Source organism: Pleurodeles waltl, chromosome 12 (genome assembly GCF_031143425.1).
Source record: "Pleurodeles waltl isolate 20211129_DDA chromosome 12, aPleWal1.hap1.20221129, whole genome shotgun sequence".
In the NCBI taxonomy this organism is placed as follows: domain Eukaryota; kingdom Metazoa; phylum Chordata; class Amphibia; order Caudata; family Salamandridae; genus Pleurodeles; species Pleurodeles waltl.
The window spans coordinates 25,837,309-25,858,365 of record NC_090451.1 but is presented as its reverse complement, the minus strand read 5'-3'; the positions used below and the strand labels follow the sequence as shown (position 1 = coordinate 25,858,365).

At 53.2% G+C, this 21,057-nt stretch overlaps 1 protein-coding gene across 2 annotated transcripts in view; it reads left to right on the top strand.

Annotated features, from left to right (window-relative positions):
* Positions 1-21,057, top strand: part of PALM (paralemmin) — a 190,018-nt gene that overhangs the window by 32,246 nt on the left and 136,715 nt on the right. The window lies entirely within an intron of this gene.

Here is a 21,057-nt window from a genome sequence, read left to right as displayed (position 1 = left end):
ACTCCCAGGTGTTGTGATAGGGATCATCCATATGTGGGTCCCCGGTGGTGTCTAAGGGATCATCATGCTGTGCCACCCAGGTGGTGTGTTAGGTATCATCCATTCTGTGCCTCCCAGGTGGTGTGCTAGGGAGCATCATGCTGTAGTTCCCAGATGATGTGTTAGGGATCATCCATGGTGTGACACTCAGGTGGTGTCTAAGGGACCATCCATGCTGTGGCTCCGGGTGGTGTGTTAAAGAGTATCCATACTATGACTCCCAGGTGTTGTGATAGGGATCATCCATATGTGGGTCCACGGTGGTGTCTAAGGGATCATCATGCTGTGCCACCCAGGTGGTGTGTTAGGTATCATCCATGCTGTGCATCCTAGGTGGTGTGTTGGGGATCATCGATGCTGTGGCTCTCAGGTGGTGTGCTGGGGATCATCAATGCGGTGGCTTCCAGCTGTTATGTTAGGGTTCATCAAAATCTGAGGTCTTTGATGTTCTTCTAACGATCATCCATCTTGCAGTATGTAGGTGTTGTTAGCGATCATCAATGCCGTATTTTAAGGATCATCTATGCTGTGGCTCCTATATGTTCTGTTAGGTATCATTTCCACTGTGGCTCCCTGATGTTTTGTTGGGGGTCATCCGTCCTGTGGCTCCCTGGTGTCATGTTGGGGGGTCACCCATGCTGTGGTCTGCACTCCCCTCTAAGGTGGCAGAGAAGTGTTGGTTTGTTGAGGGGGTGGCAGCATCTTTCTTGCTTTGGGTATAACCCCTTTATGGTGTATTTAAGGAGACTGGGGGGGATGTACTGGATATTTTGTACATGCAACTAAATAATCCAACCATGGGAGATGAGCGCCCTTTGGTCATGACGGAAAGGGTCATGGGCTGCCGGAGTGTGAACATGAGTGTTGGTTTGTGTTTATTCTTGGTTACTGTTGGCTCTTGGTTTCTTCGGGTCTAGTTTTGTTGGTTTTGTTCTGTTTAGGACTTGGTTACGTGTGGGGTGTTGGTTTGTGTTTATTCTAGGTTAGTGCTGGTTCTTGGTTTGTTCAGGACCTGGGTTCATATGGGTTGTTGGTTTGTGTTCATTGTCTGTTAGTGCTGGTTCTTGGTTCGTTCAGGACCTGGTTTAAATTGGGGTGTTGGTTTATGTTTATTCTCAGTTAATTCTGGTTGTTGGTTCATCCAGGATTTAGTTTTGTGTGTTTGATTTTGTTCAGGGCCCGGTTTCATGTGCAGTTATGGTTTGTTTGTTTTTGGTTAGTGCTGGTTCTTGGTTTATGCAGGGATTTGTTTTTTATGGGGTGTTTGCGTTTATTCTTGATTAGCATTGGTTCTTGGTTTGGTCAGTGTCTGGTTTTGTGCTGGGTGTTAGTTTGTGTTTATTCTTAGTTAGTGCTGATTCTTGGTGCATTTGGGGTTCTGGTTTTGTTTTGTTCAGGTCCTGGTTTCGTACAGGGGGATGGTTTTTGGTTTGTTCAGTGTCTGGTTTTGTGCTGGTTGTTGTTTTTTTTTTATCCTTGGTCAGTGCTGGTTGTTGGTTTGTTCAGGGTCTAGTTTTGTTCATGTTGTTTAGTTCACGGCCTGGTTTCAAGCAGGCTGTTGGTTTGTGTTTGTTCTTGATCAATGCTAGTTCTTGGTTTGTTCAGGGCCTGGTTTTGTGTGGGCTGCTGGTTTGTGTCTATTCTTGGCTAATGCTGGTTGGTTTTGTGCAAGCTGTTGCTTTGTCTTTGTATTTGGCTAGTGCTGGTTGTTGGTTTTGTGCGGGCTGTTGGTTTGTGTTTATTCTTGGCTAGTGCTGGTTATTGGTTTCCTATGGGGGTGCTGGTTTGTGTTTATATTTGGTTAGTGCTGGTCTTTGGTTTGTTCGGGTCTAGTTGTGTTTGTGTTGTTTCATTCCCTTCCTAGTTTCGAGAGGGCTGCTTGCTGGTTTCTTTGTTCTTGGTCAATGCTGGTTCTTGGTTGGTTTGTTCATGGCCTGGTTCCATGCCTGGCTGCTGATTTGTGTTTATTCTTGGTTAATGTTGTTTATTGGTTTGTTCACGGCATAATTTTGAGTGTACTGTTGGTTTGTGTTTGTTCTTGGCTAGTGCTGGTTATTGTTTTTTTTTTGTGAGGTGGTGGTTTATGTTTGCTCTTGCCCAGTGCTGGTTCTTGGTTTGCTCAGAGCTTGATTCCGTGTCTGGCTGCTAGTTTGTGTTTGTTCTTGGTAAATGATTGTGTTTGGTTTGTTCAAGTCCTGGTTTCAAGTGAGCTATGGGGTTTGTTCTTGGCTAGTCGTGGTTGTTTTTTTCTTGCGAGCTGTTGGTTTGTGTTTGCTCTTGGTTAATGCTGGTTCTTGGTTTGTTCAGGGCCTGGCTGTTGGTTTGTGTTTGATCTTGGCTAGTGCTGGTTGTTGGTTTCTTGCGAGCTGTTGGCTTGTGTTTTCTCTTGGTTAATGCTGGTTCTTGGTTTCTTGCGAACTGTTGGCTTGTGTTTGCTCCTGGTTAATGCTGGTTCTTAGTTTGTTCAGGGCCTGGTTCCATGCCTCGCTGCAGGTTTTTATTTGTTCTTGGCTAGTGCTGATTGTTGGTTCTTTTCCTGGCTGTTGGTTTGTGTTTGCTCTTGGTTAATGCCGGTTCTTGGTTTGCTCAGGGCCTGGTTCCTTGCCTGACTGCTGGTTTGTGTTTTCTCTTGGTTAATGCTGGTTCTTGGTTTGCTCAGGGCCTGGTTCCTTGTCTGGTTGTTGGTATGTGTTTGCTTTTGGTTAATGCTGGTTCTTGGTTTGCTCAGGGCCTGGTTCCGTGCCTGACTGTTGGTTTGTGTTTGCTCTTGGTTAATGCTGGTTCTTGGTTTGCTCAGGGCCTGGTTCCTTGTCTGGTTGTTGGTATGTGTTTGCTTTTGGTTAGTGCTGGTTCTTCGTTTGCTCAGGGCCTGGTTCCTTGTCTGGTTGTTGGTATGTGTTTGCTGTTGGTTAGTGCTGGTTCTTGGTTTGCGTGCCTGGCTGCTGGTTTGTGTTTGCTCTTGGTTAAGGCTGGGCCTTGGTTTGTTGATGGCCTGGCTCTGTGACTGGCTGCTGCTTGGTTCGGCTCGCAGTAGTATAGCTCCTCGAGGGCCCTGTGAGGGACGGCCCTCACCTCCACCCTCAGAGCTGGAATGAGTGTGGGAGACAGCTGGTCGTTGCCAGATGCAGCCTGTGTGTTGTGCGCAGCAGTGAGGCTGGAATCTGTGAAATGTTGGCCGAGAGGAGGAGAGATTCGCTGTCCTCGGCATGTGATGTGGGGGGGGGGGGGGGGGAGGGGCGTCCATACCAGCATCAGGCATGTGATGTGGGGGGGGCAAGGGGCGTTCATTTCAGCATCAGGCATGTGATGGGGACGGACCATTTTACCCAGTGTCGGACGTGTGATGGGGGCAAGGGTGTGTGTGGGGGGGGGGGGGCGTTAGGGCAGGGGTGCAATGGACGTTCATATCGGTATCGAGCGTGTGTGTGGGGGCGGGAAGTGGGGGGGTCATGGGGCCAAGGGGCGTCCATACCAGCATCGGACATGTGATGGGCCCCGGACTATGCTACCAGTGCCGGACTTGTGATTGGAGGAGGATGAGGGGCGGGGGAGGAGGTGGGTTGTTCATACCAGTAGCAGACACGTGACTGGGGTATAGGGAGGGAGTCGGGGTGCGTTCATTCCATTATCGGACGTGATAGAGCGGCCGATTCCACTAGTATGATGTGTGTGTGCGCTGCGGGTGCCAGGGGTTCACGGGGCGTTCATACCAGTATCAGACATGTGATGGGGGGTGTCAAGGGGCGGTCATACCAGCATCAGACATGTGATGGGGGTGTCAAGGGGCGGTCATAACAAATATCAGACATGTGATGGGGGGTGTCAAGGGGCGCTCATACCAGTATCAGACATGTGATGGGGGTGTCAAGGGGCGCTCATACCAGCATCAGACATGTGATGGGGGGTGTCAAGGGGCGGTCATACCAGCATCAGACATGTGATGGGGGTGTCAAGGGGCGCTCATACCAGTATCAGACATGTGATGGGGGTGTCAAGGGGTGGTCATACCAGTATCACACATGTGATGGGAGTGTCAGGGGGCGGTCATACCAATATCACACATGTGATGGGGGTGTCAAGGGGCGGTCATACCAGTATCAGACATGTGATGGGGGGTTTCAAGGGGCGGTCATACCAGTATCCGACATGTGATGGGGGGTGGCAAGGGGCGGTCATACCAGTATCACACATGTGATGGGGGTGTCAAGGGGCGGTCATACCAGTATCAGTCATGTGATTTGGGGGCGGGAGGCGCAAAGGGCGTTCACACCAGTATCAGACATGTGATGTTGGGGGGGGTCAAAGGGCGTTCATACCACTAACAGACATGTGATATGACCAAGCAAGTCAGCGGCGTCTCCTCATCCTGCTGCAACACCCTCCGCATGCTCCGCAAGATCCACAGATGGATCCCCACAGATACAAGATGAACAGTCACCCAAGCCCTCGTCAGCAGCAAACTTGACTACAGAAACACCCCGGCCAAACTCCTCAAACGACTGCAATGCATACAAAATGCCTCCACACGCCTGATCCTCGATGCCCACTGCCACAGCCACATCACTCCCCTTCTGAGAGACCTACACTGGCTCCCCGTCAACAAAAGGATAACCTTCAAACTCCTTACCCACGCACACAAGGCGCTCCACAACACCGGTCCAGCCTACCTCAACAGACGACTCACCTTCTACACCCCGTCCCGCCAACTCCGCTCAGCCGACCTCACCCATGCCACCATCCCCTGCATCTGAAGAGCGACCACTGGAGGCAGATCCTTCTCCCACCTCGCCGCCAAGACCTGTAACACCCTTCCCTTGCCCCTACGACAGACCGAAGACCTGCTGACTTTCAGGAAGCCCCTCAAAACCTGGCTATTCAAGCAGTAGCAGCACCCTCCCCCCTCAGCGCCTTAAGACCCTCACGGGTGGTATTGTGCTCTACAAATACACTGATTGATTGATAGGTGCGCCTGGGGTGCAAGGGACATTCATACCAGTATCAGATATGTGATTGGTAGGGGTAGGGGGGGTGGGCGTTCATATCAGGATCAGACGTGTGACTGGTGGGGGGGAGGAAGCAAGGTGCGTTCATACCAGTATCATATATGTGATTGTGGGGGGTTATAAGGGACATTGATACCAGTATCAGACATGACATGTGATTGTGGGGGGTGTAAGGGACATTGATACAAGTATCAGACATGTGATTGTGGGGGGGTGTAAGGGACATTGATAACAGTATCAGACATGTGATTGGGGACACTGGGGGTATAAGGGATGTTCATACCAGTATGGGTCCTGTGATGATAAGATCGCCTAGGGTCCGTTTCCCGCCAAGAACATATGAGTAGTGGGGGGTGGAAGGGACCCATTCCTACCAGTGTTGGGCGTGTGATGCATAGTTTGAGAACACCCACCCCTTAACAGCGGGGATTCCTGCCCCCTACTCCTCTTCCTGCCCTACAAGCCCTTCCCACACCTTTGTTAGAAACACTAAATATATATTCACCAAACAAACCCAAAGGTTACAGGGAGATTATAGTTAGGATCGGATTTTACACGCACAGAACCATAGAAATTCAGCTGTTATGGTTAGTTACTTCAGGTATCTATAGGTCACACCCCTGCCAGGCATAGTTTTCAGATCCATAATTGTACTGATAATGTTGCAATGATACTATCACATGATGTCCTGGGAGATGAAATTACTGCTGTGATATGGAGGGTAATTAGCAGCGTAGTAAAATCAAAAGGTACTGGTACCACCACCTGACATGACATTCATGAGGCTGGGTGGAGCATGCGAGGTCTGAGTAAACATCAAACTACACTAAGAATGTACATGAAGAGTGTAGAGGTGGGCGGAACTCATGGAGTTTCACTCCGTGGAATTCCACGAATTAACATGAAACTCTGAGATTCTGCGGATGGAATTTGGACGTGTTGCGCTGCTCACACTGACTTTTAGCTCAGGGAGCTTGTTCCGCGCTATAGAATCAGCACGAACAACACCACGCAGCTCGCCCAAGAGTGCTGCTGATTTCTGCTGCTCGAGTATTCTGCTCTGACAGCAGCTTTCTCAATCTGAACGTAGCAACCTGCTGTGACTGCCCGCGTTGAGAATCTCTCTGGGAGGCATTCTAGTGCCTTAAACTTGCGCTAGGGGACACAAATTGATGTTTGTCAACTTAAGATTGACAACATTGGCAAGCCACGCACAAGAAAAAAACACAACGCGGCGGCTCGTGGAGTTTTGCTGAAACTCTACGGTCCAAGCGGGGTGGGCAAAACTCCCCGAACTCTGCGGGCGGAGCGGAATTTTCATCGGCCACTAGCGGCGCATGCATTTCCTGGTGCAGGCCTCTCTGATATCCACACGTCCCCTTCACTCCTCCTGTGTACAAAGGCAGCAGCTCATGCAGTGCTCTGTGATGTCATTAGCTACTTGACAAACACACCTTGAGTTTCCTCAGTGGATTCGCCCCCAGATTTCCGTACTCCGCCTTCACGTGCACCTCGTTGGCGCTTCCCTTGCATTATGCCATAATATTGGGAAACGCGATTCCGTACTCCTGGGGAAGCAGGTTGGACTCCTGGCCTCGGCTCAGCTCCCTTGAGTTCGGCATCCCCACAAACTTGAGGGCTACTCACTCCATCACAAGTCGATTAGGGGACAATGCACTTGTAAAAAAGAGGTGTATCCCTCAAGTGTGTAACTGATTACCCCAAACTCTTAAAATCAGGCCCTTAATCTGCTTGTGCCCCAAAGAAATGTAAAAGAAATTGTCTCGAAATCTGGTGTTCATGGAAAGTGCTCTAATGGCCTTGGGCAAAGCTTGCACTATAAAAACAAACAAAAAAACACAAACTCCTCATTGCTCCGATGCTCTAACTACCAACATATTACTTTCATTATTACCTTCTCACTATATCAAAATATAATATTGTAAAGTTTCATATGCGTGTTTCCATAAGTAAGAAACTAGCCATCCTTAAACCGCTGACCAATGGGGGGCCGGGTCTCCTTACAGGACACATTGGCGCCTGACCCAAAGATGGCGCCCCCGGCCGCCCCCACATTCCTTGACTGCTCTAGATTAGCTTTAGCTGTGCGGTGTGTGGAGGAAGGGAGGCAGGGGCTGGCTGCCAAGTTGTCCAGAGTTTGCATCACGCCCCATCCTCCCCAGTAGGTCCCACCCGGAAGTTCACTTGACTTCCTGCCAGATTTTCAAGGAACATGTTTCCTGCAGTCCTTCCCATATGAGAGTTGAGTCTTCTTGGACGTTCCTGAAACGTGCATTTGTCGGAGGGGCGTTTACTATGAGCACAGTGATGCAGTCCTCAGGAAGAAAAGCCCCCCTCTTCTCCAGCCCCCCTTCTATCCTTGTACACTCTGCCCTTCACCCTACTTTAGATCATGCGGCGCTCAGAGGGTTTGGACAGGGCGATGCTGCAGATGAAGGCGCCTTTTGTTGTGTGCCTTCACCCCTTCCCATGAGCGCTTTGAAGCACTCTTTCATTAGGACTAGCGCTGTATAAAAACAGTAAACACATAACTATACAAAATAGGGTCTTACTGTTGGGAATGACCATTATTTAAAGGCAGATTTCACGCTGGACCTCAGTCAAGGATTCCAGGGCACATTAATAAACAGGCGTGACGCCCTAGCGCCACGTAACGGGGTGCAAGTGCGATGCAACGCTTGAGTTAGATTCATGAAGCCACGCAGGGCCACTCTTCGTGGCCCTGTCTTGCTTGATGAATCTACAGTAATGCAACAGAGCTCAAACCACTGCTTCGCGTTACTCTGCCTCAGGGAGGGGTTACATGGGTGGAGCATGTGTGTTCCCACGCATCCACCCAAACATGTTGGCGCATTCCCAGATTTACCGTGCGTGGTAGACCTGGGAATGCGTCCTCCTACGCTTCCCAGGCGTAAGAAGGAGCTACATCTTAATTTTCCCTTGTTACTTCCTCTTTCTGTGTGGCCTACACTTCGCATCATACACAAGAAGAGCAAAGTGCCTCGCAGGACTCTTTAGGCTGAGCACAGCAGTGCGCAAGTGCTGCTTTTCCGACATGTTATTTATCTACGGGCTTTAACCACGCCCATCACTTTAATTCGTTCGTGGGCCTGCCTTTCAAAAATCCCTTGATGTTATTGGTAAATGCATTACGTTTGGGATGGTTTTGTTTCTGCCTTAGGTACCAATCCTGTTATGTGAGTAATTCCCCGATTGCCAATATACTTTAGCGTGGGCAAACTATTTGTTTCTTTTGTGTCTCTGCTTTGCGCTATATGGCTGCCATGGCGCTTACAGCGCAAGCAGCACGAACTCGATCAGCGGTATTGGAGGAGCGCTCGTCACATTGTTCACACTCTGAACCAGTTGCAGTGTGCCTCCGCCCCAAGAGCTCAGCGGTGTTATCTCCTTGCAGCATTTATTCAGGGAAGACTATGGCTGCCTGAAATGTGCTTTTTGGCGGGAGGGCGGAGTTGCGTGATGTACACATAACCATCCCTGCCTCTTGTGAGGTGGTAAAATACGGAAAGGCTGGACAGAAACAGGATCCAGCTGTATCCCAAAACCAAACAGCTTGGTCGTCCTTTAACGCATGAGCTCGACTCTGCTTGCGTAGTACATACCATCTTTTTTTTTTTTTTTTAGTATTCCTATGTTTGCGTGAAACTTTCGCACTTCTTGCGTGTACAGCAATAATGCAATAAATAGAACACAACCGACACGTTAACGTGATGACTGGCACAGCCCGTGGAAGGTGGCTGACTCCTATTAGCATTTACATATTTAAATTGCAGGCTGTGCCCTCTACTTCATTGAATTTGTAATTGTCGTAGCTTATTCGCAAGATACTACTGTGTGACCCGCTGCACCGTTTTTAGAGACACTCTTCACACATTTCTCTCCTTCGATCATGAACCCCTACCTAACTGGTACTGATAATTGAGGGAACACTGGTCTAATTCCACCCTCGACCTCAACTATCCCACACCTTCAGTGGTTAATGGATATATAGATTTCTTTTGGGAGTTTGTGTGGGATAGCATCACTCCCATAACTCTCTCTTTGTGTTTTATGACCCGCTGCACCGTATTCGTTGTTAACATGTCAAATAATCACTTGTTGGGGAGATTCCGCAAATGTACAAAGAACCCCTCGACATGAGACGAAACCCAGCCCTGCTTCTGTGGTCACTCGCATGTACAAATCTACAACTTTGTACACAACAAGAGGGGCATCCAGTGAACGTCAGACTTCGCTTTTAATTCTGCTGCCACTTAATTTACTGCACTTATTTCTTTTCTTTTTTTACACTTTACTAATTCCACATAGTTACAACCAGAACTACTCACAGACGGCTCCAGAAGACTGGTGCAGTTTACCCTCCATTTCTTTTTAACCACCAGAAAGAGGCTCATTTGAAAATTGTTGCAGTTTAGGTGTCTTTAATAATCCGCATTCATTGCGTGATCAATCCCTCTCCTTTTTAGGTCAAGCACAGCAGCGCCTCTGCGGGGCTACTGGAATTATCTGGTAGAGAGAACCCAGTTATGCGGCAGGGCTGACCAATTTATGTGGCAAGAATAGTCCAGCTATGCATTTACAATGCCAATATCTCTAACTCAAGGAAATGCAAGACTTCTTGCATTGCCAAATGCTTGTTTTGTGTAGGAAGGTGCCTGCCACGCAGCACGGGGAGGTGACATAGGTGACTGGCTGCGGTGCATGACCGTTTAATAAATCTGTCCCTCAATGCCCGTCCATGGGACAGAGGGTGGTCTTCCGCCGCATTGGGGGCTGTGGGAAGGCGTCTGGGTGTGAGCGGAGAGGGTACTCTGTGGGGCATGGAGACCCCTAAGAGAGAGGGGGCACACAGGAAGGGCATGGAGAATCTTCTACTGGTGAGGGCACATTGGGGGGGTATGGAGACCCCTAAGCGTGTGGCGAGAGGGGGCACACTGGAAGGGCATGGAGAATCTTCTACTGGTGAAAGCACATTGGGGGGCATGGAGACCCCTAAGCGTGCGGCGAGAGAGGGCACACAGGAAGGGCATGGAGAATCTTCTACTGGTGAGGGTACTCTGTGGGGCATGGAGACCCCTAAGCGTGTGGCGAGAGAGGGCTCACAGGAAGGGCATGGAGAATCTTCTACTGGTGAGGGCACATTGGGGGGGCATGGAGACCCCTAAGCGTGTGGCGAGAGAGGGCACACAGGAAGGGCATGGAGAATCTTCTACTGGTGAAAGCACATTGGGGGGCATGGAGACCTCTAAGCGTGCGGCGAGAGAGGGCACACAGGAAGGGCATGGAGAAACTTCTACTGGTGAGGGCACATTGGGGGGGCATGGAGACCCCCAAGAGAGAGGGGGCACACATGAAGGGCATGGAGAATCTTCTACTGGTGAGGGCACATTGGGGGGGCATATAGACCCCTAAGCGTGCGGCGAGAGAGGGCACACAGGAAGGGCGTGGAGAAACTTCTTCTGGTGAGGGCACATTGGGGGGGCATGGAGACCCCCAAGAGAGAGGGGGCACACATGAAGGGCATGGAGAATCTTCTACTGGTGAGGGCACATTGGGGGGGCATAGAGACCCCTAAGCGTGCGGCGAGAGAGGGCAAACAGGAAGGGCATGGAGAAACTTCTACTGGTGAGGGCACATGGGGGGGGCATGGAGACCCCCAAGAGAGAGGGGGCACCCTGGAAGGGCATGGAGAATCTTCTACTGGTGAGGGCACATGGGGGGGCATGGAGACCCCTAAGCGTGCGGCGAGAGAGGGCACACAGGAAGGGCATGGAGAAAATTCTACTGGTGAGGGCACATTGGGGGGGGCATGGAGACCCCCAAGAGAGAGGGGGCACACATGAAGGGCATGGAGAATCTTCTACTGGTGAGGGCACATGGGGGGGCATGGAGACCCCCAAGAGAGAGGGGGCACACATGAAGGGCATGGAGAATCTTCTACTGGTGAGGGCACATGGGGGGGCATGGAGACCCCCAAGAGAGAGGGGGCACACATGAAGGGCATGGAGAATCTTCTACTGGTGAGGGCACATGGGGGGGCATGGAGACCCCCAAGAGAGAGGGGGCACACTGGAAGGGCATGGAGAATCTTCTACTGGTGAGGGCACATGGGGGGGGTGGAGGCACCTTTAGGGGTGAGCGCAGATGGCACACTGGCACACCCACTGTTCCACCCATACTGCCATGGTCCTGCCAGGCACACCAAGGGTGACAGTTTGTGAATTGACCTCCCTACATTCACTGTTGTAGCGCAGACTTGGCTGTCAGTGTCACACACAAGGAAGAACCCCCTTTGCTCGTTGCTTTCTGATACCTCATGTCGCACACACTCAACACAGAGACATTTTAAGGCATGGGCAAAGTGGGCGGTGGCCCAGGGCGCCGGCCTTGGGGGGCGGGGGCTGGGGCTGATAGAGCCAGCTCTGTTGACCTTGAATAATTCTTAAACAGATTGTTTAAATACCGGCTCCTTTAATTTATTTTACTGTGGGAGATGTGTGAGAACCTTTTACAGACGATTGTGCTCCCAAATGTTCTGTTTATTTTACGCAATATCCATACAAATCGTTTCTTTTAGATCAAAGCAGCCCTCACACATGCGAAGTGCGAGGGAGTCGCAGCGCTTATTTGCAGTAATATGAGCGAGCTGCTGCTGTGATACAATATTGCAAATACTCGTCACTGTCCCGGAATATTAGATGGAAACATGTAGGATCTGGACCAGTGCACTGTCCGTGACCGGCCAGGGGGGGCATGAAAGAGCTGAAGTTGGATCATAAAAATATGTTTGGCCGGAAATCCTTAAGATGTGCCCGTTAAAGCCACCTCCTGGCCGTCCCAGCCAGACAATCACTGAGGCGTCCGTCCCAGCAAGAGCCCCTCCTAGCAGCCAACACCCAGGAAGCAGGAGTGAAGCCCTGCGCTCAGCAGCCTGTGAGCCAACGAGGAGACCCTTGGAGGCGGCTTTCACCCAGATCTCTGGTTCCATCAAACTAAACAGCGTCCGCTCTGACGTGCCACGTGAGAGGCACTGAACCACTCCTAGTCGCCTTCCTGGCCCGGCCACCAGCTAGTGCCTCAAGGACCTTATGGCACTAGAATCCGAGGCACCGCTTCTCTCGGGATCCAGGTGCACCCCGCAGAAAAAGCTCAAACTGTTCCACGTTTTATTTCTGTGCACCAACATCCACCGACCAGAAAGGTGTCCCTCAAGCCCAACAACCACTACGGAACTGGCTGAAGCTCAGTGCCGCAAAAACTGAGGTCCTGGCTTCGAAAACAGAGGTCCTCATCTCAGAAACAGAGGTCCTTCCCTTAGAAACAGAGCTCGCCTCAAAAACTGAGGTCCTGGCTTCGAAAACAGAGGTCGTCATCTCAGAAACAGAGGTCCTTGCCTCAAAAACAGAGCTCGCCTCAAAAAACAGAGCTTGCCTCAAAAACAGAAGGTCCTGGCTTCGAAAACAGATGTCCTCATCTCAGAAACAGAGCTCGTCTCAAAAACAGAAGGTCCTGGCTTCGAAAACAGAGGTCATTGCCTCAGAAACAGAGCTCGCCTCAAAAACTGAGGTCCTGGCTTCGAAAACAGAGGTCCTCATCTCAGAAACAGAGCTTGCCTCAAAAAACGAGGTCCTTGCCTCAAAAACAGAGGTCCTCACTACAGAAACAGAGCTCGCCTCAAAAACAGAAGGTCCTGGCTTCGAAAACAGAGGTCCTCATTACAGAAACAGAGGTCCTTGTCTCAAAAACAGAGCTCGCCTCAAAAAACGGAGGTCCATGCCTCAGAAACATAGCTTGCCTCAAAAACAAATGATACCACCACCATCATCGTCTATCCGAAGGACGATGTCTCATTCTTTCCTCTTCCTAAGTGTACTGCATTCTGCAGGATACACAGAAACATGAAAAAGTCTCAGAGGACTGTTTTTGTGCAGGAAGGAGTTCTTTCCTGCACAAAAACTAACTCGTCCAGTGCTTAATTTGAGCCGGTGGTTTCCGGTGCGGAGCACCAGCACTTATTTTTTAGGGCCGGCACTTATTCTTCTGCCTCAAGCATTTACTGCAGCAAAAGACACATATGGGAAATGCAAAAATGAAGAAGCGCCACAAACAGAGAAAGCAGAAAGCTGCGAAAGTGAGTTGAAGGGGCAGGAAGTGGTTGTAAATAGATTAAAGAGGCCCGAGGTGGCTTCGGGATTACTCTGCCTCATTAATTAATGCTCACATATTTAACTGCAGCAGCTGTGGGTTTCAGAGGAGAGCTGGGCACAGTCACGTTTTTATTTACAAACTAAGCACTGATCCTGTCTGCAACTCAGGCACACTTGCACCATGGTAACTTCTAAAGGACGATGGACTGCTCCTAAAACCCCCAGAAATAAAGAGTCTAGGGGAACTCTCAACCTGAGGTAACGCCAGTGATGAAAGGTGGATGAAAGGTCCGTCTGTCACCTTGTACGTAGAGTCCTTTGTCACCAAGGACGTCACGGGGTCTGGCCTGAGGAGCCTTGTCACTCCTGGACTGTGAAAGTGGGTACCACCCTGGACTCAAGGGACACCTACTTAACCACAAACAACAAACCGGAAGGATGCACCGTCACACTCATGCAGTCCTGCGCTGGGCAGCACCACCCCTACAAGCTGAAGCACGGGTCCAGTCCTCATGGAGGCCACCAAGACATGCCCTCCCGCAAGCAGCCTGCACCCAGCACCCCAGCCGTGCACGACACTCAGAGTGCACACTTACTTTGTGCAACTCAATATTCTCTATGTTCCACACACCTGGGTCAGCCACGCCCCTGGGTCAGCCACACCCCTGTGTCGGCCAAGTCCCTGTGTCGGCCACGCCCCTGTGTCAGCCACACCCCTGTGTCAGCCACGCCCCTGGGTCAGCCACACCCCTGTGTCGGCCAAGTCCCTGTGTCGGCCACACCCCTGTGTCAGCAATGCCACTGTCGGCCACTCCCCTGGGTCAGCCACACCCCAGTGTCGGCCACGTCCCTGTGTCGGCCACACCCCTGTGTCAGCAATGCCAGTGTCGGCCACGCCCCTGGGTCAGCCACACCCCAGTGTCGGCCACGTCCCTGTGAGAAGCAGGGCCTGCTCTTATGTCTCTGTTTTGTTCAGAACCTGCACCTGACTGTGTGAAAGGGGGCAGTTCTTTAAATGGGCATTTACTGTCAGGTACTGAGTACCTGCACTCAATAAATTTGGAAAGAAGATACTTGCACTTCTCAGCACTGCTGCAATACACTTAATGGCAGAGTACCTGCACTTCTTAGTAGTGCTGTTGTACACTTAATGGGAGAGTACCAGCAGTTGTCAGCACTACTGCAGTACATTTAATGGGAGAGTACCGGCACGTCTGAGCACTGCTGCAGTACATTTAATGGGAGAGTACCGGCACGTCTGAGCACTGCTGCAGTAGATTTAATGGGAGAGTACCTGCACTTCTCAGCACTGCTGCAGTACATTTAATGGGAGAGTACCTGCACTTCTCAGCACTGCTGCAGTACATTTAATGGGAGAGTACCAGCACTTCCCAGCACTTCTGCAATACATTTAATGGGAGAGTACTGGCACGTCTGAGCGCTGCTGCAGTAGATTTAATGGTATAGTACCTGCACTTCTTAGTAGTGCTGTTGTACATTTAGTGGGAGAGTACCTGTACTTCTCAGCACTGCTGGAATACATTTAATGGATGAGTGCCTGTGAGAACCTGCTCTTTTCAGCACTTCTGCAGTACATTTAATGGGAGAGTACCAGCACTTCTCAGCATTGCTGCAATACGTTTAACAGGAAATATGTATTATGTAGATGTGAGGGTGCGGTGAGGAGGGTGAGGGCTCTGAAGGTGTGGGGAGGTGGGTGAGGGCTCTGAGGGTGCGGTGAGGAGGGTTAGGGCTCTAAGGGTGTGGGGAGGTGGGTGAGGGCTGTGAGGGTGCGGTGAGGAGGGTGAGAGCAGTATGTAGATGTGAGGGTGAAGGCTGTGAGGGTGCGGTGAGGAGGGTGAGGGCTCTGAGGGTGCGGGGAGGTGGGTGAGGGCTGTGAGGGTGCGGGGAGGAGGGTGAGGGCTCTGAGGGTGCGGGAGGAGGGTGAGGGATCTGAGGGTGCCGGGAGGTGTGTGAGGGCTGTGAGGGTGCTGGGAGAAGAGTGAGGGCTCTGAGGGTGCGGGGAGGTGGATGAGGACTCTGAGGGTGCGGGGAGGAGGGTGAGAGCAGTATGTAGATGTGAGGGTGAAGGCTGTGAGGGTGCAGTGAGAAGGGTGAGGGCTCTGAGGGTGTGGGGAGGTCGGTGAGGGCTGTGAGGGTGCGGTGAGGAGGGTGAGGGCTCTGAGGGTGCGGGAGGTGGGTGAGGGCTCTGAGGGTGCGGGGAGGTGGGTGAGGGCTCTGAGGATGCGGGGAGGAGGGTGAGGGCTCTGATGGTGTGGGGAGGTGGCTGAGGGCTGTGAGGGTGCGGTGAAGAGGGTGAGGGCTGTGAGGGTGCTGGGAGGAATGTGAGGGCTGTGAGGGTGCGGGGAGGAAGGTGAGGGCTCTGAGGGTGCGGGGAGGAGGGTGAGGGCTCTGAGGGTGCGGGGAGGTGGGTGAGGGCTCTGAGGGTGCGGGGAGGAGGGTGAGAGCAGTATGTAGATGTGAGGGTGAGGGCTCTGAGGGTGCGGGGAGGAGGGTGAGGGCTCTGAGGGTGCGGTGAGGAGGGTGAGGGCTCTGAGGGTGCAGGGAGGTGGGTGAGGGCTGTGGGGGTGCGGTGAGGAGGGTGAGGGCTCTGAGGGTGCGGGTGGAGGGTGAGGGCTCTGAGGGTGCGGGGAAGTGGGTGAGGGCTCTGAGGGTGCGGGGAGGACGGTGAGGGCTCTGAGGGTGCGGGGAGGAGGGTGAGAGCAGTATGTAGATATGAGGGTGAGGGCTGTGAGGGTCGGGTCGTTGTAGGGAGGGAGCTTGGCCAGGAACCAGGCACTGAAGCAGCACTGACTTCTCAGTCCCCTTCCATCTCCACCTCCGTCATCAAATATTCATGCAGCGCTCTCCCCTCAGCGGCGAGGGCTCTCCCTCCCCCATCACCCACCCTCCTCTGCCAGATACTCCCTTCCTAACTCCCCTTCTTTTCTTCTCTGCCTCTCTTCTTTCCTCCTGGTCCTCCCTCCCTCGCCTCCTTGTACTCTCTCCCTCTCCTCCTGGTACTCCCTCTCCTCCTGGTACTCTCTCCCTCTCCTCCTGGTACTTTCCCTCCTCCTGGTCCTCCCTCCCTTTCCTCCTGGTACTCCCTTCCTTTCCTCCCGGTACTTCCTCCCTTTCCTCCTGGTACTCTCTCCCTTCCCTCCTGGTACTCTTTCCCTCTCCTCCTGGTCCTCCTTTCCTATCCGGTCCTCCCTCCCTCTTCTCTTGGTACTCCCTCCCTCTCCTCTTGGTACTCTCTCCCTTTCCTCCTGGTAGTCCCTCCCTTTCCTTCTGGTACTCCCTCCTTTTCCTCCTGGTACTCTCCCCGTCTCCTCCTGGTCCTCCCTCCCTTTCCTCCTGGTACTCCCTCCCTTTCCTCCCGGTACTCTCTCCCTTTCCTCCCGGTACTCCCTCCCTTTCCTCCTGGTACTCTCTCCCTCTCCTCCTGGTCCTCCCTCCCTTTCCTCCTGGTACGCCCTCCCTTTCCTCCTGGTACTCTCTCCCTTTCCTCCTGGTACTCTCTCCCTCTCCTCCTGGTACTCCCTCCCTCTCCCCTTGTAGTCCCTCCCTTTCCTCCTGGTACTCCCTCCTTTTCCTCCTGGTACTCTCCCCCTCTCCTCTTGGTCCTCCCTCTCCTCCCGGTACACCCTCCCTTTCCTCCCGGTAATCCCTCCCTTTCCTCCTGGTACTCCCTCCCTTTCCTCCCTCCCTTTCCTCCTGGTCCTCCCTCCCCCTCATCCTGGTCCTCCCTCCCCCTCCTCCTGGTCCTCCCTTCCTCTCCTCATGGTTCTCCCTCCCCATGGTCCTCCCTCCCTCTCCTCTTGGTACTCCGTCCCCCTCCTCCTGTTCCTCCTTCCCCCTCCTCCTGGTCCTCCCTCTTCTCATGGTTCTCCCTCTCTCTGCTCCTGGTACACTCTCCCTTTCCTCTTGGTACTCCCTCCCTCTCCTCTTGGTACTCAATCTCTCTTCTCTTGGTACTCCCTCCCTCTCTATCTCGTACTCCCTCCCTCTCCTCCTGGTACTCTCCCCTTTCTTCCTGGTACTTTCTCTCTTTCCTCCTGGTACTCTCTCCCTCTCCTCCTGGTCCTCCTTCCCTTTCCGGCCCTCCTTCCCTCTCCTCTTTGTACTCCCTCCCTCTCCTCCTGGTCCTCCCTCCCTCTCCTCCTAGTACTCTCTCCCTTTCTTCCTGGTGCTTTCTCTCTTTCCTCCTGGTACTCCCTTTCTCTCCACCTGTTACTCCCTCCCTCTTCTCTTGGTCCTCCCTCCCTCTCCTCCTGGTACTCTCCCCTTTCTTCCTGGTACTCTCTCCTGTACTCCCTCCATCTCCTCCTGGTCCTCCCTCCCCCTCTCCTTCTGGTACTCCTTCCCTCTCCTCCTGGTACTCCCTCCCCCTCCTCCTGGTACTCCCTCCCTCTCCTCCTGGTCCTCCCTCCCTCTCCTCCTGGTCCTCCCTCCCTCTCCTCTTGGAACTCCCTCCCCCTCCTCTTGGAACTCCCTCCCCCTTCTCCTCCCTCCCCCTCCTCCTGGTACTCCTTCCCTCTCCTCCTGGTACTCCCTGCCCCTCCTCCTGGTCCTCCCTCCTTCTCCCCCTGGTCCTCCCTCCCCCTCCTCCTGGTCCTCCCTCCTTCTCCCCCTGGTCCTCCCTCCCCCTCCTCCTGGTACACTCTCCCTCTCCTCCTAGTCCTCCCTCCCTCTCCTCTTGGTACTCCCTCCCTCTTCTCCTGGTCCTCCCTCCCTCCCCTCCTCCTGGTCCTACCTCCATCCCCCTCCTCCTGGTCCTCCCTCCCTCTCCTCCTAGTACTCTCTCCCTTTCCTCACAGTACTCCCTCCCTCTCCTCCTGGTACTCTCTCCCTTTCTTCCTGGTACTTTCTCTCTTTCCTCCTGGTACTCCCTCCCTCTCCTCCTGATACTCCCTCCCTCTTCTCTTGGTCCTCCCTCCCTGTCTTCCTCGTACTCCCTCCCTCTCCTCCTGGTACTCTCCCCTTTCTTTCTGGTACTCTCTCCGGTACTCTCCCCCTCTCCTCCTGGTCCTCCTTCCCTTTCCGGTCCTCCCGCCCTCTCCTCTTGGTACTCCCTCCCTCTCCTCCTGGTTCTCCCTCCCCCTCTCCTTCTGGTACTCCTTCCCTCTCCTCCTGGTACTCCCTCCCCCTCCTCCTGATACTCCCTCCCTCTCCTCCTGGTACTCTCCCATATCTTCCTGGTACTTTCTCTATTTCCTGCTGGTCCTCCCTCCCTCTCCTCGTGGTTCTCCCTCTCTCTGCTCCTGGTACACTCTCCCTTTCCTCTTGATACTCCCTCCCTCTCCTTTTGGTACTCCCTCCCTCTCCTCCTGGTACTCTCCCCTTTCTTCCTGGCACTTTCTCTATTTCCTCCTGGTACTCTCTCCCTCTCCTCCTGGTCCTCCTTCCCTTTCCGGTCCTCCCTCCCTCTCCTCCTGGTACTCCATCCCTCTCCTCCTGGTCCTCCCTCCCCCTCGTCCTCCCTCCCCCTCCTCCTGGTACTTCCTCCCCATCCTCCTGGTCCTCCCTCTCTTGGATCCTCTCCTCCCTCCCTGTCCTCCTGGTCCTCCCTCTGCTCCTCTCCTCCCCACCTGTTCAACTCTCTCCTTTAAGCGCTCTATGCGGCTCTTGCCCTCCTCGTCTCTCCCCCCAGGTCCCTCTCTCCCTCGGCTCTCTTCTTCGTGCCCCGCCCTCTGCTGCCTTTCCCTTCCTTCCCTCCCAGGCCCTCCTCTTCCTCTCCTCCATTATCTCATCCTTCCCTCCCAGGCCCTTCTATTCCTCTCCTCCATTATCTCATCCTTCCCTCCATCTCTCCCCCTCTTCCTCTCCTCCATTATCTCATCCTTCCCTCCCTCTCTCCCCCTCATCCACTCCTCCATTATCTCATCCTTCCCTCCCTCTCTCCCCCTCTTCCTCTCCTCCATTATCTCATCCTTCCCTCCCTCTCTCCCCCTCATCCACTCCTCCATTATCTCATCCTTCCCTCCCAGGCCCTTCTCTTCCTCTCCTCCATTATGGCATCCTTCCCTCCATCTCTCCCCCTCTTCCACTCCTCCATTATCTCATCCTTCCCTCCATCTCTCCCCCCTTCCTCTCCTCCATTATCTCATCCTTCTCTCCCCCTCTCCCCCCTTCCACTCCTCCATTATCTCATCCTACCCTCCCTCTCTCCCCCTCTTCCACTCCTCCATTATCTCATGCTACCCTCCCTCTCTCCCCCTTCCACTCCTCCATTATCTCATCCTTCCCTCCATCTCTCCCCCCTTCCTCTCCTCCATTATCTCATCCTTCTCTCCCTCTCTCCCCCCTTCCACTCCTCCATTATCTCATCCTTCCCTCCATCTCTCCCCCTCTTCCTCTCCTCCATTATCTCATCCTTCCCTCCCTCTCTCCCCCTCATCCACTCCTCCATTATCTCATCCTTCCCTCCCAGGCCCTTCTCTTCCTCTCCTCCATTATGGCATCCTTCCCTCCATCTCTCCCCCTCTTCCACTCCTCCATTATCTCATCCTTCCCTCCATCTCTCCCCCCTTCCTCTCCTCCATTATCTCATCCTTCTCTCCCCCTCTCCCCCCTTCCACTCCTCCATTATCTCATCCTACCCTCCCTCTCTCCCCCTCTTCCACTCCTCCATTATCTCATGCTACCCTCCCTCTCTCCCCCTCATCCACTCCTCCATTATCTCATCCTTCCCTCCATCTCTCCCCCCTTCCTCTCCTCCATTATCTCATCCTTCTCTCCCCCTCTCCCCCCTTCCACTCCTCCATTATCTCATCCTACCCTCCCTCTCTCCCCCTTCCACTCCTCCATTATCTCATCCTACCCTCCCTCTCTCCCCCTCTTCCTCTCCTCCATTATCTCATCCTTCCCTCCCTCTCTCCCCCTCTTCCACTCCTCCATTATCTCATCCTTCCCTCCCAGGCCCTTCTCTTCCTCTCCTCCATTATGGCATCCTTCCCTCCATCTCTCCCCCCTTCCTCTCCTCCATTATCTCATCCTTCTCTCCCCCTCTCCCCCCTTCCACTCCTCCATTATCTCATCCTACCCTCCCTCTCTCCCCCTCTTCCACTCCTCCATTATCTCATCCTTCCCTCCCTCTCTCCCCCTCATCCACTCCTCCATTATCTCATCCTTCCCTCCCTCTCTCCCCCTCTTCCTCTCCTCCATTATCTCATCCTTCCCTCCCTCTCTCCCCCTCATCCACTCCTCCATTATCTCATCCTTCCCTCCCAGGCCCTTCTCTTCCTCTCCTCCATTATGGCATCCTTCCCTCCATCTCTCCCCCTCTTCCACTCCTCCATTATCTCATCCTTCCCTCCATCTCTCCCCCCTTCCTCTCCTCCATTATCTCATCCTTCTCTCCCCCTCTCCCCCCTTCCACTCCTCCATTATCTCATCCTACCCTCCCTCTCTCCCCCTCTTCCACTCCTCCATTATCTCATGCTACCCTCCCTCTCTCCCCCTCATCCACTCCTCCATTATCTCATCCTTCCCTCCCAGGCCCTTCTCTTCCTCTCCTCCATTATGGCATCCTTCCCTCCATCTCTCCCCCTTTCCTCTCCTCCATTATCTCATCCTTCCCTCCCTCTCTCCCCCTCATCCACTCCTCCATTATCTCATCCTTCCCTCCCTCTCTCCCCCTCTTCCTCTCCTCCATTATCTCATCCTTCCCTCCCTCTCTCCCTCTCATCCACTCCTCCATTATCTCATCCTTCCCTCCCAGGCCCTTCTCTTCCTCTCCTCCATTATGGCATCCTTCCCTCCATCTCTCCCCCTCTTCCACTCCTCCATTATCTCATCCTTCCTTCCATCTCTCCCCCCTTCCT